Genomic DNA, 19694 nt, shown 5'->3' with positions numbered 1-19694 from the left:
GCACAGTTTAAAACTACAGTTACTACTATGACAACTAAGTAACATTGTTAGTTGGGATGAGCTTTAAGGTCATTTTGGTCAAAAGAATGCATGCTAAGACTTATTTTTAGTCTTTAAAAATATGAGGAAAGCCTAAATCGATGCCTAGTTTATGTGACAAATCAGAGAGTCTGGAATTCTTAAACGAACTTCAAAAAACAAAAGGGTGGGGTGAGGGAGACAGAACTGACAGGTAAGCATCCTATCTCCTCTTTCCTTTCTCCCTACTTTTGGATCTCTACGTGCATTATTTGACAGATTGGGAGCCTAGGTGAGACGGCTTAGGTGAGGATACAAGAGAGAGTGGTAATGGTGATATTTATTCATTAAAAAAATTCTGTCTCATTGCCTTAAAATAAAATGGTTTGCCATATCAAAACGAAGGTTTTATTGACTTCACCTTATGTGTTTTAAAAAATTTTTTATAAGATAAAATTTACCATCTTACTTCTGGGTATATATCCGGAATTGAAAGCCAGGTCTTGAAGAGGTATCTGTATCCCCATGTCTATTGCAGCATTATTCATAATAGCTAACACATGGAAGCAAGCCAAGTGCCCATTTGCGGAGGAATGGATAAGCAAAATGCGAGGAAGGAAATTCTGACACATGCTACAACATGGATGAACCCTGAGGACATTATGCTATGTGAAATAAGCTAGTAACAAAAGAACAAAATACTGTATGATTCCACTTATGTCAGGTACTTAGAGTAGTCAACATCAGAGAGACAGAAAACAGAATGGTGGTTACTAGGGAATAAGAGGACAGGGAAATGGGGGGAGTTAGTGTTTCATGGGTACAGAAGCTGAGTTTTACAAGATGAAAAGAATTACGGAAATTGATGGTGGTGATGGCTGCACAACTTCATGGAAGTGCTTAAGATTAATACCACTGAACTAGATACAGGCATATTTTGCAGTTATTGCAGGTTTGGTTCCAGACCACTGCAATAATGAGAATATTGCAATAATGTAAGTCACATAAATTTTTTGGTTTCCCAGTGCACACAAAAGTTATGTTTGTTTGATTGCTTGCCTTCACAATGTCAATTTTCTTAAAAATTTTTTTAACTTTTAAGGTCAGGGGTATATGTGCAGGTTTGTTACATAGGTAAACTTGTGTCATTGGGGTTTGTTGTACAGATTATTTCATCACCCAGGTATTAAGCCTAGTACTCATTTGTTGTTTTTACTGATCCTCTCCCTCCTCCCAGCCTCCACTCTCTGAAAAGCCCCAGTGTATGTTGTTCCCCAGATGTGTCCATGTGTTCTCAACATTTAGCTTCCACTTTTAAGTGTGAACATGCGGTATTTGGTTTTCTAAAAGTTATGTTTAGGAGTGACATCAGAAAGATGGCTGACAAGAGAGGCCTGGTGCTAGTCCACTCTCAACAAAAAAAGACCAAGGCAACAGATAAACAGCTAAGATTTGACTGGAATGTCAGCGGGAGAACCCTGGAGAATAATGAGAGAGTGCAGAGGCACCTGTGCTGCTTAGAAGTCCAGTTTGGGGTGGCTGTAGCGTTTCTTAAATAATACCACAGTGAAGTTTGCTGTATCAGTTAACTCTTCCTTTCACAAAAGAGTTCTCTGTAGCATGAGATGTTGTTTCATAACATTTTACCCACAGCAGAGCGACTTTCAAAATTGTAGTCAATCCTTTCAAACTCTACCACTGCTTTATCAACTAAGTTTATGGAAAATTCTAAGTCCTTTGTTGTCATTTCAACAATGTTCACAGCATCTTCATAAGGAGTAGATTCCATCTCAAGAAACCACTTTCTTTGCTCATCCACAAGAAGCAACTCTTCATCTGTTCAAGTTTAATAATGAGATTGCAGCGATTCAGTCACATCTTCAGGTTGTACTTCCAAGTCTAGTTCTTTCACTATTTCCACCACACTTGCAGTTACTTCCTCCACTGAAGTCTTTAACCCCTTAAAGTCATCCATGATGGTTGGAATGGACTTCTTCCAAACTCCTGTTAATGCTGATCTTTTTACCTCTTCCTATGAATCACACATGTTCTTAATAACATGAAGAATGGTGAATCCTTTCCAGAAGGTTTTCAACTTACTTGGCCCAGATCCATCAGAGCAATCACTATTTATGGCAGATATTGCCTTATAAAACGTATTTCTTAATAATAAGACTTGAAAGTCTAAAATACTCCTGGATATATGGGCTACAAAATGGATGTTGTGTTAGCAGGCATGAAAACAACATTAATTTCCTTGCATACTTCCATCAGAGCCCTTGGGTGACCAGGTGCATTCTCATTGAGCAGTAACAGTCCAAAGATAATCTTTTTTTCTCAGCAGTAGGTCTCAACAGTAGGCTTAAAATATTCAGCAAACCATAGTGTAAACAAATGTGCTGCCATCCAGGCTTCATTATTCCATTTACAGAGCACAGGAAGAACAGAATTAGCACAATTTTTAAGGGCCCTAGGATTTTCAAAATGGTAAATGAACATTGGTTTTAACTTAATCTCTACCACCAGCCTGTCCTTTGAAGCTTGGAAGCCAGGCATTGACTTCTCCTCTGGAGCTAGGAAAGTCGTAGATGACATCTTCCAATAGAAGACTGTTTCTTCTATATTGAAACTATGTTGTTTAGTGTAGCCACCTTCATCAATTATCTTAGCTACAACTTCTGGATAACTTGCTGCAGCTTCTACACCAGTACTTGCTGTTTCACTTTGTACTTTTACAGTACGGAGATAGCTTCTTTCCTTAAATGTCGTGAACCAACCTATGCTAGCTTCAAACTTTTCTTCTGCAGCTTCCTCACCTCTTTCAGCCTTTACAGAATTGAACAGAATTAGAGCCTTGATCCGGATTAGTCTTTGGCTTAAGGAAATGTTGTGACTGGTTTAATCTTCTATCCACACCACTCAAACTTTCTGCATATCAGAAAGGGAAAGGCTGTTTCACTTTCTTATCATTCATGTGTTCACTAGAGTAGAACTTTCAATTTCCTTTAATAACTTTTTCTTTGCATTCACAACTTGGCTGTTTGGTGCAAGAGGCCTAGTTTTCACCCAGTCTCAACTTTCAATATGCCTTCCTCACTAAGTTTAATCATTTCTAGCTTTTGATTTAAAGTGAGAGATGTGTGACTCTTCCTTTCACTTTAGCACATAGAGGCCATTGTAGGGTTATCAATAGGCCTAATTTCAATACTGTGGTGTCTCAGAGAACAGGGAGGTCTGAGGAGAGGGAGAGAAACAGGGTAATGGCCTGCTGGTGGGGCAGTCAGAACACATACTACAATTATCAATTAAATTTGCCATCTTATATAGGCACAGTTTGTTGTGTCCCAAAACAATTACAATAGTAACATCAAACCACTGATCACAGATTACTGTAACAGATATAATAACGATGAAAAGGTTTGAAATATTGTGAAAAGTACCAAACTATGAAACAGAAACACAAAGTGAGCACATAACGTTGGAAAAACAGCGCCAACAGACTTGCTTGACACAAGGTTGCCACAAACCTTCAATCCGTAAAAAACAGTGTCTGTGAAGCACAAAAAAGCAAATTGCAATAATGAGGTATGCTTATGTTTAAAAATAGTTAAGATGGTGAATTTTAGGTATATGCATTTTACCACAATAAAAAAAATTTTTTAATTACCATCTTAACCATTTAAAAATGTGCAGTTCAGTAGCATGAGGTACTGTGTGACCAATCTCCAGAACTTTCACCTTGCAAAATGGAGACTCTTGCACTCAATAAACAACTCGCCATTTTTCCCTACCTCTAGCAACCACCATTTTACTTTCTGTTTTTATGAGTCTTACTACTCTGGATACTTCATATAAGTGAAATCCATTAAAGTGTTTTTTTTTTTTCCTCTTTTTTTTTTTTTTAATGATTGGCTTATTTCATTTAACATAATGACCTCAAGGTTCATTCACGTTGTGGCATGTGTCAACATTTCCTTCCTTTTCAAGGATAAAAAACATTCAATTCTATGCATATACTACATTTTGCTTATCCATTTGTCTGTCAATGAATACTTGGGTTTTTCCACTTTCGCTGAATAATGCTCCTATGAACATGAGTATAGAAATGTATCTCAGAAATCCTGCTAATTATGTGGTTTTGTGTTATTTACTCTTTTTTAAATAACTAAGTTTTTCTCTATGTGCAGATCTTTATTTGCAAGTAATCTTATTTTTTAATACCTATCCAGAGGTCCTTTTCACTTTCTAGTGGGTGTTTTGATAGCTGAGCCTAATCTCTGATTAAATGAATGATTACGATACAATGTAAACATGTGAATAATATAATTATTGGTAAAAGTAATTTTTATTTTTACCCTATGAATATGTTGTATGGATGGATGGGGGGATGGACCGACTGATTTGACTGACTGACAGGGTCTCTCCTTCTGTCTCGCAGTCTGGAGTGCAGTGGCATGATCTCCACCCACTGAAGGCTTGACCTCCCGGGCTCAAGTGATCTTCCCATCTCAGCCTCCTGAGTAGCTAGGACTACAGACATGCACCACCACACTTGGTTAATTTTTGTTTACTTTTTGTAGAGATGAGGTCTTACTATGCTGCCTTGGCTGGTTTCAAACTCCTGGACTCAAGCAATCCTCCCATTTTGGCCTCCCAAAGTGCTGAGATCACAGGTGTGGGTCACCACACCTGGTTGAGTTATGTCTTTTAAATGTGTTTCCATCTTTACTTTTCATTAAGTCATAAGTTCCCTAATGCAGAATTCCAAATCCTTTACCTAAATAATTTCACAGCTATCTCTATCAATTTGTGTTTTTGACTGTCTACCTAGATATTCTATGAACAACAACAGCAGGAGCCATGTTACATGGTTTTTCAACGTTACTTTTGAATTAGTAGAAGGTATATGTATTTCATTACTAGCACTGGTGCACTGCTGATAACGTATTTGAGAAAGTATTGTGACTACTACAATTATTATTAGGTTGGTGCAAGTAATAATAGAATGATCTATCCCAGTAGAGTCAGAAAGAACCTGATTTTCAGAATATGCATGTATTAGTGGAAAAATCGAAAAAGACTCTCAACACAACTGTTTATCTAAGGACCAGTCCTCTAATTACAGCTTTAGATGGCTAGAAAATAAATGTGACAAGACATCTGGGACCCAAACGGTACCCACTGTAAAGATATTGAGACAGTCTATCAAATTTAAGATAGTATAAAACACCAATATTTGTGGTAAACCTTTAGAACTTAGAACACTCTCATATGTCACATTCAAAGTTCATGAAAATGAAACTCCTTAGGGACAGTTCAGCAAGATAATGGCCAAGGCTGCCTTTAGATTTCCTGTCATAACAGATTTTACAGGGGTGTTAAAAATGAACAAAATATATAGAAGGTGTAATATTTCAACAATCAATAAATATGCTAAAAATAAAGACATGGTGTTTATGGTGTTCATCTTCAACTTTGTTCCCTGAAATCAACAACAAAAATAGAAATTGGTTAATCTGATGGGTTACATTACTGACGTTTAGATAGGACACATACATTCTATTAACAATTTCAGCAGATTTTTAGTACCTTTGATTTGTCTCTAGGCTTCATCATTACAAGACATATTTCTCTATATTCAGAATTGAAATTTGGTTCCCATGGTAACCTCTTAAATGAAAATCAAGTCTAGGAATCTAACCTGTTATTCTCCATTTCTGTCCCATTTTGCAAGTTTAAAAAAATTGCAAGTGTAGCTCAACTTACACATATTTTTTATAAACTAATCAAAGTAGTAAATCAAACCATAAAGCTAGGAGAAGGTAGATAATCCCTTAAAGAAATTCTTTGCTCAATATTCTTTTTGTTTCTTTTTCTTTCTAAAAGGAAGATTGATTCTATAATAGAATTATATATTTAGTTGTAAGTTCTGTTTTCATCAAGAAGTCTTAAAATGTGTCACACACATAAATACATCTGAAAACTTTAACATTCAGTATTATATAATAAGGATTATCAAGTTTGTCAAGGAAAGTCAGAGTCAGGGAGGAGAGGGAAAATGGTTTCTTTAGAAACGAACTGCTGGAAAAATAAGAAACTCCTAAACCACCATTATCAACTGTATTTGATAATGAATAGAAAGGTTTCACTGAAGCGTATTTCTAGATAGCATTCTATAAAAAGTAAATTTAGTATTTGTAGGTACTTTGGTAAAAATGAAACAAAACAATAGAAACTACAAAAAGCATGCATTGTGGCACTACTAATTCAGTGAGGACAGCAGCCCTCTGTGACCTATGTTCCTCCCCAGATCATCTTCCTCTCTCCACACCAAGCCAGGACCACATTGCTTTCATTAATTTTTTTTTTTTCATCCAGCACTGGTTTGACTGCTGAGGCTCTCATTATGGTCTCCTTATTAACCATAAGAGTTCCTTATCTCAACTAGGAGATCCCAGAATCTTTACAAACTCCCCAGTACTGTAATAAACAGGGTTCTCTTGATATACCACTGACTCTTATTACTTCAGACCTCTGTATCTGAGAAAATTCACCGAAACCATTATTGGAGTAAATTAAAAACTAATATTTTCCTACCAGAAACTAACATTTATAGAGTACCTATTCTAATATGACCTACATATTAAGAGTAGCAGCATACACTGGGAAGGAGAAGGAGAAAAATCAAATCTCAGAAGTTGCTTTTTTCACTACGAAGAATAAAGTGGGGGGAATTTTAATCTTCTATAAAAACCTTCAAAACAGAAAGATGGGCTGACTAGGCATTTCCTATAAAGATGAGGAGAGTAAGAAAAAGGCTGAAGGAAAGACAGTGTTCTTTTCTGCAATGAGTCAGAGAAGAAACAGTTTGATTAGAGAGAAGTGGTAGCAACAGAAAGGGGAGAAGCAGACTTCTCCTTGGTGCTGATTAAATAAAGAAAGGAAATTACTAGGAAATTTCATTCCAGGAATCTACTCTTCTAACCCCAACAGTCTTGTGCGTGCTCCTGACAACATCCCAATCAGGAGCTTCTAACTGAAGTCACATGAGCCACCATTAATGTCGTAGTGTCTTGAAGTGAAAAATTTGCCTCCCTAATATCTATAATTCCTAGCTTCCTGACTAGGGGTGAGAAAGTATCTATCTTGTTGGAAAAAGTGGCCATGTAATACAATTCTGGCTAATGACACATAAAAATAACAGTTTAGGCCAGGTATGGTGGCTCATACCTCTAATCCCAGCATTTTGGGAGGCTGAGGCAGGAGGATTGCTTGAAGCCAGGAGTTTGAAGTTGCAATAAGTTATGGGCTATGTTCACACCACCATTTCCACTCTAGATGACAAAGTAAGACCCTTCTCTTAAAAAAAAAAAAAAAAAATCAAGTAAGGGTTTCTAGGAAAGCTCTGTTTTCTTGGTACAGGCACAATCCTTTCTGGTTTTTGCTCTTTTCTACTGCCTGGAATGCAGACTTGATGGCTAGAGATCCTGCATTTATTTTGCAGGCAGAAGAACAAGCATAATACCCTAAAGATGGTGTCACAGAAAGGATTTCTAATGACATCATGAACTCACTCTGCCAGTGCTGGATACTCTGCTTCTGGATTTCTCATTAAATGAGAAAAGAAATTAATCTTATTTTGTTTAAACCACTGTTATTTGGGTTTATTGGTACATACAGTCAAATTCAGTCCTTAACTGATACATTTCTATTCCCAAATGGAGGATGTAGGGAGAAGCAGAAGAAGCAGTGATCTTCAGTTTTACTGCAGAAACATCCCAATTTCAAACTTGAAGTCCACTATTATACAGAGTAGTTTAAATATCAGTACGTTTCAGATACATTATAGTTTTAAAGGTTTATTTACAGGTTGACCTAAAAAACCTATGGCAAAATGCCTTTTGGCTTCCATACTCAAAAATTTTAAAAATAACCCATTCCTAAGATAAAAATAAACATTCTTACAGAGAGTTAACAAAAGTTTAAAAAGCAACTTAAATAAAAGAAGGAATCTATTCTGTTAGATTTTTCTTTCTGGATGATTTGATAAGATACTATTAACCAAGATATGTTTACACTTAATTTTTTATTCAAACGTATGTGCTTACACTTCTAAATATTTTCCATTGCTTAATTTAAAACCTAGCATTAACATTTAAAGTATCTCTTTGTCATACACATCAAAGATTAAAAAACAATTTTAAAATAATTTTAAAGAGGAAAACAGGTTAGGTTTGTTTTAAAAGTTAATGGGAGGGGGCAGCTGCAATTGCCCAGTAATGTTTAACGACACAATATGAAACACACGCCACAATGTGGAGCTGAGTCTCCAGGGAGATACATGTTCACAGAAGTGGGACAGAGAGGATGATGTTTCTGACTTACGACTTATTAAAAAAAAAAAAATACTAGGCTCTTCAATGAGAAAATAAAGCAGGAAATCTCAAGATAGTAACCACTGTCATATGTGATGTGGTTGCTACGGCAAATACTTTTTTTAAGCACAGAAAGAATAATCACATAAAATTGACATCAATTTCTCCAGCTGCAGCTGAATTCTGATCCCCAGCTTAAAAAAACATTTTATTTTAACAATAATTTTAATGTTCAGAATAAACTAGTTCCTCAATTTTGGCCCCAATTCCTTCAACTAGTTGCTTGTGGAACTAAAAGCCTATTAGCAATAAAGAATAAGGTAACTATCATTCATTCTCTTTGTGGATAAGAAATTTTAAAGAAAAAGGTTGCTTTTCATCTCCTTCATGCATCCCCAAAACATTAACAAGTAAATCAAATTGTGAGGAATATAATACCATAGAAAATATGTCAGTCCACCCACAATTATTCATTAAGTTTCCTAATTTGCACATCTTCTAAACAAAAGTCCTCATAAAAATGTAAATATATAAAGTAATATTTAAAAATACTCTAACAAAATAATTTAATTTTTAACTTCTTACCATGATTATGACAAAGATATTCAAGTTTAGAGAATAAAATAACAATCATGACTTTAGCAAAGTATGTGTCAACATCAAAGAGATTTATAAAGATTACCTAATTTGTTCTTCTAAAAATATTTTAAGATGTGGGTGGTTCCACCTCATTAATGACCTTGGAAATGTGTCCTTTAATTTGTTGCCAAGAGTATAGTGAATACATATAAAAACCAGGATGTTAACACAGAAGCTACTGACATCAGTTTTTTTCTCAACTTCACCATACTGTATTTTAAAACAAAGAAGGATAAACATAACATGGAGAAGTTCCACGGACTATTCATAAGAGATTAAAAAGCTTAGAAAATAATACCTGCACAAAGGTTAAAGAGACTGAAATTATTCAGCTAAGAAAAGTCAAGTCTGAGGAAGAACTTAATAAGTATCCAAGTATTTATGAAGGGTTCTTTGCACAGAAAATAATGACCAGCTGTTTTCAATCTCCAATGAAGGCAGAATAGAAGGAAACAAAAATTGAAGCCCAAGATTTTAGTTAAGTAAAAGGATTTCCTGTGCAAGTAATGAATATTGTAATGGTCACTGTGTGTATCTATGAAAATGCTTTCTTCAAAGGCCTACACAGGAAAGAGATTTTCATTTGTACAGGGAAGACTAATATTTACATCCTTGTGTGTGTTTTGTGCTAAAAAAGAGGTATCCTACAACCAAAATACATACACCAGCACTTTGTTAAACATCCCACGGACCAAGAGCACACAGAAGAGTAGACTATACTCAGTGCCCACAGGGAACTCCAAACCACTGCAGCCACACCTTACCTGGCTTCCTCGTACTTCTGTAAAGGAAAATGAACGATTTCTAGTTGCCCAGAAATACGATGAGTATTTGCACCCAGCTGCAGGAGGGACCTGTAGTTCATTGCTGTCACCTTTATTGTCATATCCCGGGCAACATTAACCTCCTAAGTTAAAGAGGAATGCAACAGTGTTTCATAAAAGCATGATAAGTGGGAAAGTAATTCCCCTACACATTCTCCTACCCTTGCCAATTATTTCTTGGCATCTAAAATTCCATCCTTAGTGATTTACTCCTTTGGCTCAAGGCTGTATGATTCTGGGTGAAAATGTATTTCATGAACTTAAACATTATTAGGCATTTTATTACTGTGTATCTGGTCTTTTTCCAAAACAGATTTTGGGCAAAAGAAGGAAGGAAGGAAAGGATATGAGAACTAAGAGAAAGATATTACTAAGCAAAGAATACGGCATGGAAGTAGATGTTCAGAACAAAACAAATTGCCTCACACTTCACAATTTTGTCTAGGAACAATGGATGAACCAGGGAGCAGAGTCAGCCTTCCTTTCTTGGTATCTCTCCTAAACTGCCACTGAATATCTAGTATCTGTTTCCAGAGTAACTCCTAAAAAGCTAAAGCAGAACTTCATTTGCTTTCTCCTACTATTTAAGTAAAACTGCATATATGTGCTGTCCAAAATAAACTCTGAAATTCTCAAAATCAATAAATACTACAGGCACATACAGGTAAGACATTTTTAAAATGTATATTTAGTAAATATTATTTAACCCAGTATTTAAGAAATGATAAATATTTATGAAAGGTTAATAAAAGTAAATAATATACAACCTAAACATAACTGGTGATTTCTCCACCCATTCTTTTTTTGTTTTTCTGAGACAGTCTTGCTCTGTCACCCAGGCTGGAATGCAGTGGCACGATCTCAGCTCACTGCAGCCTCTGCCTCCTGGGTTCCAGCGATTCTCCTGCCTCAGCCTCCTGGGTAGCTGGGATTACAGGTACATGCCACCATGCCTGGCTAATTTTTGTATTTTTAGTAGAGATGGGGTTTCACTATGTTGCCCAGGCTGGTCTCGAACTCCTGACCTTACCTGCCTTGGCTTCTGAAAGTGCTGGGATTACAGGTATGAGCCACGGCGCCCGGCCTCTCTACCCATTCTTTTTTTTTTTTTTTTTTTTTTTTTGAGATGGAGTTTTGCTATTGTTGCCCAGGCTGGAGTGCAATGGTGCAATCTCCAGCTCACTGCAACCTCCACCTCCTAGGTTCAAGCAATTCTCCTGCCTCAGCCTCCCGAGCAGCTGCGATTACAGGCCACCACACCCAGCTAATTTTGTATTTTTAGTACAGACGGGGTTTCTCCATGTTGGTCAGGGTGGTCTCGAACTCCCAACCTCAGATGATCCGCCTGCCTCAGCCTCCCAAAGTGCTGGGATTACAGGCATGAGCCACCACGCCTGGCCTCTCCACCCATTCTTAACACAACATGGTCTCCACCTACATCGCCATCCAGCTGCCTCTCTGTTCAACATGCTCCAGTGTATCTCCAGCCTTCTTAAATACTCCCGTAAGTTCTAAACACAATATTCCAGATGAGTTCCAGCTCCCAGCTCCTGAGAGCAGAGGGAAGCTGTTTATTTCCTTGTTCTAAAAAGTGGTTATCTGTCCTAGCTGCCCCTCAGAAGCTCTTGTAGAGTTTTTAAATTTTAAAAAATATATTTTAAAAGCAGAGATGCCCAAGCCCTGCTCCAGTCTTCAGACCAGTATCTCTGAAGACTGACTGTTACAAATACTTGTAAGGCTAGTTATTTGGACCCAAGACCAGGGTTTATCTTGTAAATCAAGCCCACTGCTCCAGCCTGTGGTGATCTTTTAGGATCCTCATTCTATCCTATAACATATTTTTATTTTGTTCCACTTCATGTTATTTGCAATTCTGATGGACCTTCACCTTATAGCTTCATCCAAGTTTCTATGAAAAATTTTGAGCTAGCCAGGACTTGAGGCCGAGGTTCTGTATCACAAAATGAGAAATCTTCTTGTAAACGATTTATTATTTAACACTGTAGTCAACCGAAATTTAGCAACCACTGCCATGTGCCTCTGGTGAGCCTTTGTATCATAGAGGCTAGAGAGGTGAGCACCACATTTCTCAGAATTCCTTGCAACTAGAGTTCTGGGTAAGTGTACTCTTTCACAACTGCAGGGTGGAAAAAACAAACAGAAGCAATGTGTCTGCTAGTTTAGTTATTTCCTTCTTGCAAGCCCTGTCATGGAGACTTGATTATTTACAGCAGCATTCTAGCATCTAGTCACCAGATTCACAGGTACTGAGGAGTGGTTGCAGTAATATTTAGTAGCTTTCTAATCCCTAAATAGCAATGATGGTTTATTTCAATCTGTATTACTGAACTCAACAGTGCCAGTGGCAGCCTCTGGATTGCTATTCCTCATTGTGGCAGTAGTAGTTGTTCCTTATATGCTCACTTTTGTGGTGTTGTGGGAGTCACTCCTGAAGCCTATGCTACACAGTCTTCTCCTCTAGCCTTCCATTGATTTTCTTAACATCTACATCTCTAATATGGCTTGGCTCTATGTCCCCACCTAAATCTCACGCTGAATTTTAATTCCCAATGCTGGAGGGGGGCCTGATGGGAGATGACTGGATCCTGGGGGTGGTTTCTAATGGTTTAGCACCATCTCCCCAGTACTGTCTCGTGGTTGAGTTCTCACAAGATCTGGTTGTTTAAAAGGGTATAGCACCACCCCCTTTGCTCTTTCTTGTGTTCAGCCACGTAGGACGTGCCAGCTTCCCCTTCCCCTTCTACCATGATTGTAGGTTTCCTGAGGCCTCCCCAGCCACGCTTCCTGTACAGGCTGCAGAACCATGAGCAAATTATACCCCTTTTCTTTATATATTACCCAGTCTCACGCAGTTCTTTAAAGCAATATGAGAACACATGAATACAATCTCTGACTTAAATTTCTTTGTGTGTGGAATACCTAGAGTAGTTTCTGTTTCTTCCAGTAAACTCTCACTGATATAAGCACATTTGAGTATAACTGTTGCACTCTCATAACAGGACCACCAGCTAGGTCACACTACATAAAGTCTACAAGGATATCATGAAAGACCTTGTTAAATACTTTTCTAATATTCCAAGATACAATATTCAAACTCTGCATTTTCTCTGACCTTGAAGTTTAGCAATGCTGTCAAAAAAGGAAATTATATTATTCGGATATGATTTCTTCTCAGGAATCTATGCTGACTTATAAGGATCCTGATCTTTCCTAAAGGACTCCTAAATGTTCTAGAATCCTGCCCAAGAAGGACATTGAGCTCACTGGCCCCAGAACAGTGATGTGATTTTAGTGTCAACCCTGTGTCTATATACTGGTTCCAGTATATTGCTTACTTGCTATGAAAATCTTGGACAACATTCCCAAGTCTCAGTTTCCTTAGTGCTAAATGGTAGTGAAATGCTATTTTACAGGATCCTTGTGAGGAGTAAATAAGATAACGCATATAAAGTCCTGAGCACAGTGTTCGGCCTGCAGTAGGAGCTCAATTAATAACAGCTATAACCTGAGAAATTCACCTTTTTCTCCCTTTCCAAAAATAAAATAAAATAAAATGTAAATGTACTCTTTTATACTTCCACGACACTCTACTCATTTTCTCAAAGAGACGTCAAATTTCACAAACAGTGGAAAACAGTTCTCTCATCTCAAGTCATATCAATAGATATTATCAAACATACTCTTGGTCAGGAGATGCCAAGTGCACTGAGTACTTCTCTAGCATCTGCTTATCTTGCCATTCAAACCCCCCTTAATCATGTTGATGCTACTCAGTTCATTTTGGAGATCATCACTGTCTATAGAAGCCCCATTGGCTAGCTTACTGAAAAAAGAGAGATGGAGCAAGGTCTTGGAGGAGGCAGGAAAAGGTGGAGGTAAGAATTTGCCGTGGGAAGAACAGAGCTGCTCGACGGCTCACCATCTCCAGTCCCAGGAAGATATGGTCTTTCTCACTGCATGGGAAGCAGGGCTGGCAATGCCTGGGGCTTCCCAGATGCTCCCTCTTATCAAGTTGTTGCAAGGACAAATTAATAGGATGGATAGATGAATATTATCCTTTATTGATCATCAACTATATTTAAAACACTGCTAGGCATGTTTTGAATTTACATAATACACACACCTGCACACATATACACAACAGAGAGACAAAACATATCACTGAAACTCAGACAGAATTAAGTAACACAATTAATGATTTGGCTTCACATCCCATGCTCTTTACTATACCACACCATTTGTTCAGAAAACATTTCATGAACTCTTACCAAGTGCTAGGTATTGTATTAGGTATAAAAAATACAGTGGGGAATGAACAAAAAGCACATGCTCACAATAAAGCATGACAGTGCTGTAAGAGTGAAAGCTTGGGGTGAGATGGGAGCCTATTAGAGGGGCACTTATTCCTAACCTGGAGTTGACAGAGGAAGCAACCTCTTAACTGAGCCTGAGTGGATGAATGTGATTTAGCAAAAGAAGGATAAATCCCACAGGAGAATTTGGGCACTGCAAGAGGCCAAAGGTGAAAAAGCTCTGTAAGAGCTGAGAAGCTGGAAGAAGGATGAAGAGGGAATAGAAAGGTAAGTAGTAACCAGAGCATATACTGCTTCTTAACTGGTGTTGAGCTTTAGCCTATAAGCAATTGGTAGTCACTGGGAGGTCATAAGCAGAAGAGAAATGTGCTAAAATCTGTATGGTGGGTAGGGAATGAAGATTGGAGGCAGAGGATCAGCTTAGAAGCCTCACAAGTGAGAAACTATGAGGACTTACACTAAAGAAATGCAAGCCGAGATCATGAGAAGAGGATAGGGATATTTAGAGGGCAGAACTGATGAGATGTTACTTCCATGAAGGGTGAAGGAAGAAACGGAAATTAAGAATGACTTAATTTTTCAACCTTATTCCAAAGACCACATTTAAAACACCTATACAACTTCTCCAGGTACTCTCATTATAACATTTCATTTTTTTTCTGTAAAGTAGGGAGCAAGGTCATCTACTGAAACTGAGATGGGAGGTAGCAAGAAGAGATGTAGTGAAGATCTAAACTAGCCACTCTGTAGAATGAGGAATTGCTGAACCGAGAAACACAGGCTTCCAGGAAAGTTCTGAGGGCCCAAATGGGGCAGAAGGTCTTGATCTGGTAGCCCTCATCTGTACAGATGGAAGATTATCTCCAGCAGCACTCAATAGCCAGGGTAAAGATGCAGAGAAGATGAACACAGAGACTGGACCATATCAAAGTTTTCCAGGAGAGGCAGAAAAGACAAGATATTAGGGCAGAGGAGTTTAGAATATAAGAGAGTGGCAGAAGCAATGAAATATAGCCTCTAAGAGGAGTTTAGAATATAAGAGAGTGGCAGAAGCAACGAAATATAGCCTCTAAGCTGGATATAGAAGTGAAGGGAGGGTGTGCTAATAAAAAGAAAGCAGACTAGGAACTAGAGTCAGGGAACTAGAGTGCTCTCATGATAGCATTTCCCAAAATGTGTTTCTCAGATACTTATTACACAGCATGTTAATCACTGACAAGTTCCTCATTAAAAGCTTTTCATGGTCAAATAAGTGAAGGAAAGCTTGGGTAATGTAATTTTTAAACTTTCCTTCCTGTACTATTTGCATTTAATAAGTTCATAATATATACTGTAGTTCTGTAATAATTTATCTCTAGGATAAATATGCATTTCCCAAATACTTCTGATTATTGTATATTATTTATCTATATTTATCAGAGAATTTCACCAAATTGGGTATCTCAAGGAACACATTTTCAGAAGGTGTGCTCTATGAAATGAGAAGTAGGGATGGTAGAACACTTGAAAAGAAAGTAGCTTACTAAGGCAGGAGGTTTACCTGAAAGTTCTCTTAGCTTCCAGAGCTATGTATCTTTAGTTCTACTATAACACACATACACACACACACACACACACACACACACACACACAGCTTGACTCTAACTCTACTGTAATTAGTATTCATTCATGAAACCAATATTCCAAGAGCATGTACTATTATGTGGCAGAGGAGATTTATACAGCATTCTTACCAGGACAAACTTCATAACTTATCTGGGGAAAAAACAGAAACACACAAGAAAAATAAAAACCTGGCTGGAAAGTATGGCTCTTCCTCAGATACCCATAAGATACAGTTTCCCTCCAGGGCAACTAGTGCTACCAATATAGCCACAGCTCTGTAAGATCAGAAAGTTCCTCCATAAAAACAGAACTAAGATGAGTAGAACCGAGCTGAACAAACGAAAAAGCTCCAGTCTTGTCTTTGCTGAAGCTACTACTCTCCCAGAGTCATTCATGATGAAATAATCTCTCCTACCCCATCAATCTGATGACACAGATTCTTGACCTGGTTCTAATCTACTCCAGGATAAGAAATCCTACAAGTTGATTTTCTTAATTGACAACCAACCTGCTTAAACCCAGTGTCAACCATTCAGAATTCCAACTGTCACAGACTAGTATGGATAAAGCATAATCCGTAAGGAAGAAGTAGAGATCCACATGTAAATACTGGCTAGTGCCAGACTGTGAAGGATCTTGGTGACACAGCTGAAGCCTGGACATTCCTTGGGGAATGAGGAGGCCTTATGGATATATGAATAGGAAGACCGGGAGCAGGAGGGTAAAAGTGATGCCATCATTGCTAAAAATAGGTTTAGAAAGTTATTCTTGGGACATGCCCATAGGGTCCATGTCCATTTTCAAAAAGGCAGATCAAATTTTAAAACATTTTTTGTCATTTTTTCTCCGCTTCCCTTCAAAGGGTCTGTGGGTAATTTTCCTTCCTAGAGGTAAGGAAAATAGGCCCATAATTTCTAGCTTCATGGTTAAAGGTATAAAAGAGAAAGTGTAAACATAATTTAAACTGACAAGGATGTTAAATCAGGCAACTCACTTGAAACTCCAATGGGAAAAGAGATGAAAATCAAAATCTTCAGTACCTATACCTACAATACCAGGGCCTATTGTAGAGATTTTAGAAAAACAAAAATAATATACTGCTATCATCTTATTAGGGAACAAAAACGCTACAGACACATTAGCAAATGTGGCTTTGACTGATGTGACATAAGCTGAGACCTCATACCAACTAATTTAAGAAGTTTTAAAGATTTAGATCATGAGAAAAACAAAACTACAATAATTATGTGGTTTCAGAAAAAGTTAAGTCTTCCCTCAGCAACTTCTTCACATTCTTTACTACTACCATACTACAATATGACAATCCCTAGGGGTTATACTAACATCACTTGATTAGAATTTTGGAAACACTGAAGTCCCACATTACAGAATGATGTCTAACTTGCAGAAACAAAAAACAAAGAAAGTTGGCTCATGGGATTTAAAACTCGCCGAGGTCCATAAAACAACTGCAGTTATAAAAACCACTATCTGCTCAACTTCAAATGGGCTTTCAATAAAACCTCTGTGACAAAAAGTCATACCTATATATTCAATTACAACAAAATTATAACATATATTGATTTTTGTGGATGTCAAACCTAAAAGTCATACACAAAATGTGTAGAAATCTGTGGTGTGATTTTAAAGTATGATGTTGGAAACCTCATCATTGCTCTCTCTTCTTTGAAACATAATACACTGCAATCCAAATGAATTCAATTCTATAAAGACTCATTTTTCTTAACTACTATATATATGCTGATGTTCAACTATATGACTGCATGAAAAGTTGTTTATACAGCTTCATAAGGAGCTCAGTAACTCCCTAAAGATACAAAACAGCACTCATGATCTAACTGATCTGTAAAGAATCATAAAATTTGAGTTAAAAAATTATATCAGCTTATGGAAAACTGATATTACATATGGATGAAAAATGTGTTAACTGTTTTACCACAGAATCTTTGTGATCCACTTGTACCCTAACACTGGCTGGTTCTGGAGGCCACAAGACCATCCTCTGCAGTATAGTGAGGCACATTACGGATGCAGAAAACTTACTCTAGTCAGATGCCCCACTAGGAATTTCAGGAAATCCAAGATTTAGGCTGCTTTCTGGGAAAAAGGCTCAGAAGACCCACCGATGGCAGGAGATAGAAAATTCATACTCCACCCGCAGGATTATGGCAACATAGCAATCTATTTACATTTTGTGCTTCATGATCTCTCTATCCAAAGTACATATGCAACCATAATGGGCTACACAGAACTAGGAAATGTGAAGAAAGCAGCAGTACTGAGCCACGTGACTTGAAGCTGTGGGTCAAACTTCACAGGAGGAGTAGCAAAAAGAAAAGGGTGGGCAAAAAGGAAATGGAAGTATCTGAGAGAAAATTCTGGTACCCATTTTGCAGTACCAGCAAATTACTTGAATATTTACAGTCTTCTAGGTTCTACAATGCTAGAAGTCATGTAATTCTGCTTTTCTACCATTGAGAGGCAACACTCTTCAGTGGAAAGCAGCCTAGTGCTTGCTTAGACTTTGACACTAACCACACAGGACTAGGGTAGGACCAGGACAGGAAGAAAAAGGTCAGTTGGTGCTAAGAGAAAATTTGTTTTTCCCTATAATTGTGAAATCACAATGACCTACAATGTTAACTGCACTATCTTAAAAAACTATTTTTTGTCAAATGGGATCTAATTAAACTAAAGAGCTTCTGCACAGCAAAAGAAACTACCATCAGAGTGAACAGGCAACCTACAGAATGGGAGAAAATTTTTACAATCTACTCATCTGACAAAGGGCTAATATCCAGAATCTACAAAGAACTCAAACAAATATACAAGAAAAAAACAAACAACCCCATCAAAAAGTGGGGAAAGGATATGAACAGACATTTCTCAAAAGAAGACATTCATACAGCCAACAGACACATGAAAAAATGCTCATCATCACTCGCCATCAGAGAAATGCAAATCAAAACCACAATGAGATACCATCTCACACCAGTTAGAATGGCAACCATTAAAAAATCAGGAAACAACAGGTGTTGGAGAGGATGTGGAGAAATAGGAACACTTTTACACTGTTGGTGGGATTGTAAACTAGTTCAACCATTATGGAAAACAGTATGGCAATTCCTCAAGGATCTAGAACTAGATGTACCATATGACCCAGCCATCCCACTACTGGGTATATACCCAAAGGATTATAAATTATTCTACTACAAAGACACATGCACATGTATGTTTATTGCGGCACTATTCACAATAGCAAAGACTTGGAATCAACCCAAATGTCCATCTGTGACAGACTGGATTAAGAAAATGTGGCACATATACACCATGGAATACTATGCAGCCATAAAAAACGATGAGTTTGCGTCCTTTGTAGGGACATGGATGCAGCTGGAAACCATCATTCTTAGCAAACTATCACAAGAAGAGAAAACCAAACACCGCATGTTCTCACTCACAGGTGGGAACTGAACAATGAGATCACTTGGACTCGGGAAGGGGAACATCACACACTGGGGCCTATCATGGGGAGCGGGGAGGGGGGAGGGATTGCATTGGGGAGTTATACATGATATAAATGATGAATTGATGGGTGCTGACGAGTTGATGGGTGCAGCACACCAACATGGCACAAGTATACATATGTGACAAGCCTGTACGTTGTGCACATGTACCCTAGAACTTAAAGTATAAAAAAAAAAAAAAAACTATTTTTTAAAAAAGAGAAGTGCTAGTTTGTGAAAGCATTCCTATTGTCATCACTCTGTAAGCAACAGAGGTCAGAGAGAAAGTTTGATCATCATTTTAGCCACTGCAGCACCCCCAGCACTGTGCCTCATATATGATAAGCAGCAGTAAATATTCATGGAACTGAA

The 19694-nt window shown here is 37.7% G+C and overlaps 1 protein-coding gene across 1 annotated transcript in view; it reads right to left on the bottom strand.

Annotated features, from left to right (window-relative positions):
• STK3 (serine/threonine kinase 3) overlaps nt 1-19694 on the bottom strand; it is a 335851-nt gene that overhangs the window by 79580 nt on the left and 236577 nt on the right. The gene's annotated exons all lie outside the window — the stretch shown is intronic.

This window comes from Piliocolobus tephrosceles, chromosome 7 (genome assembly GCF_002776525.5).
Source record: "Piliocolobus tephrosceles isolate RC106 chromosome 7, ASM277652v3, whole genome shotgun sequence".
NCBI lineage: Eukaryota > Metazoa > Chordata > Mammalia > Primates > Cercopithecidae > Piliocolobus > Piliocolobus tephrosceles.
The sequence above is the reverse complement of the archived record's forward strand: the minus strand, read 5'-3'. Positions and strand labels throughout refer to the sequence as shown.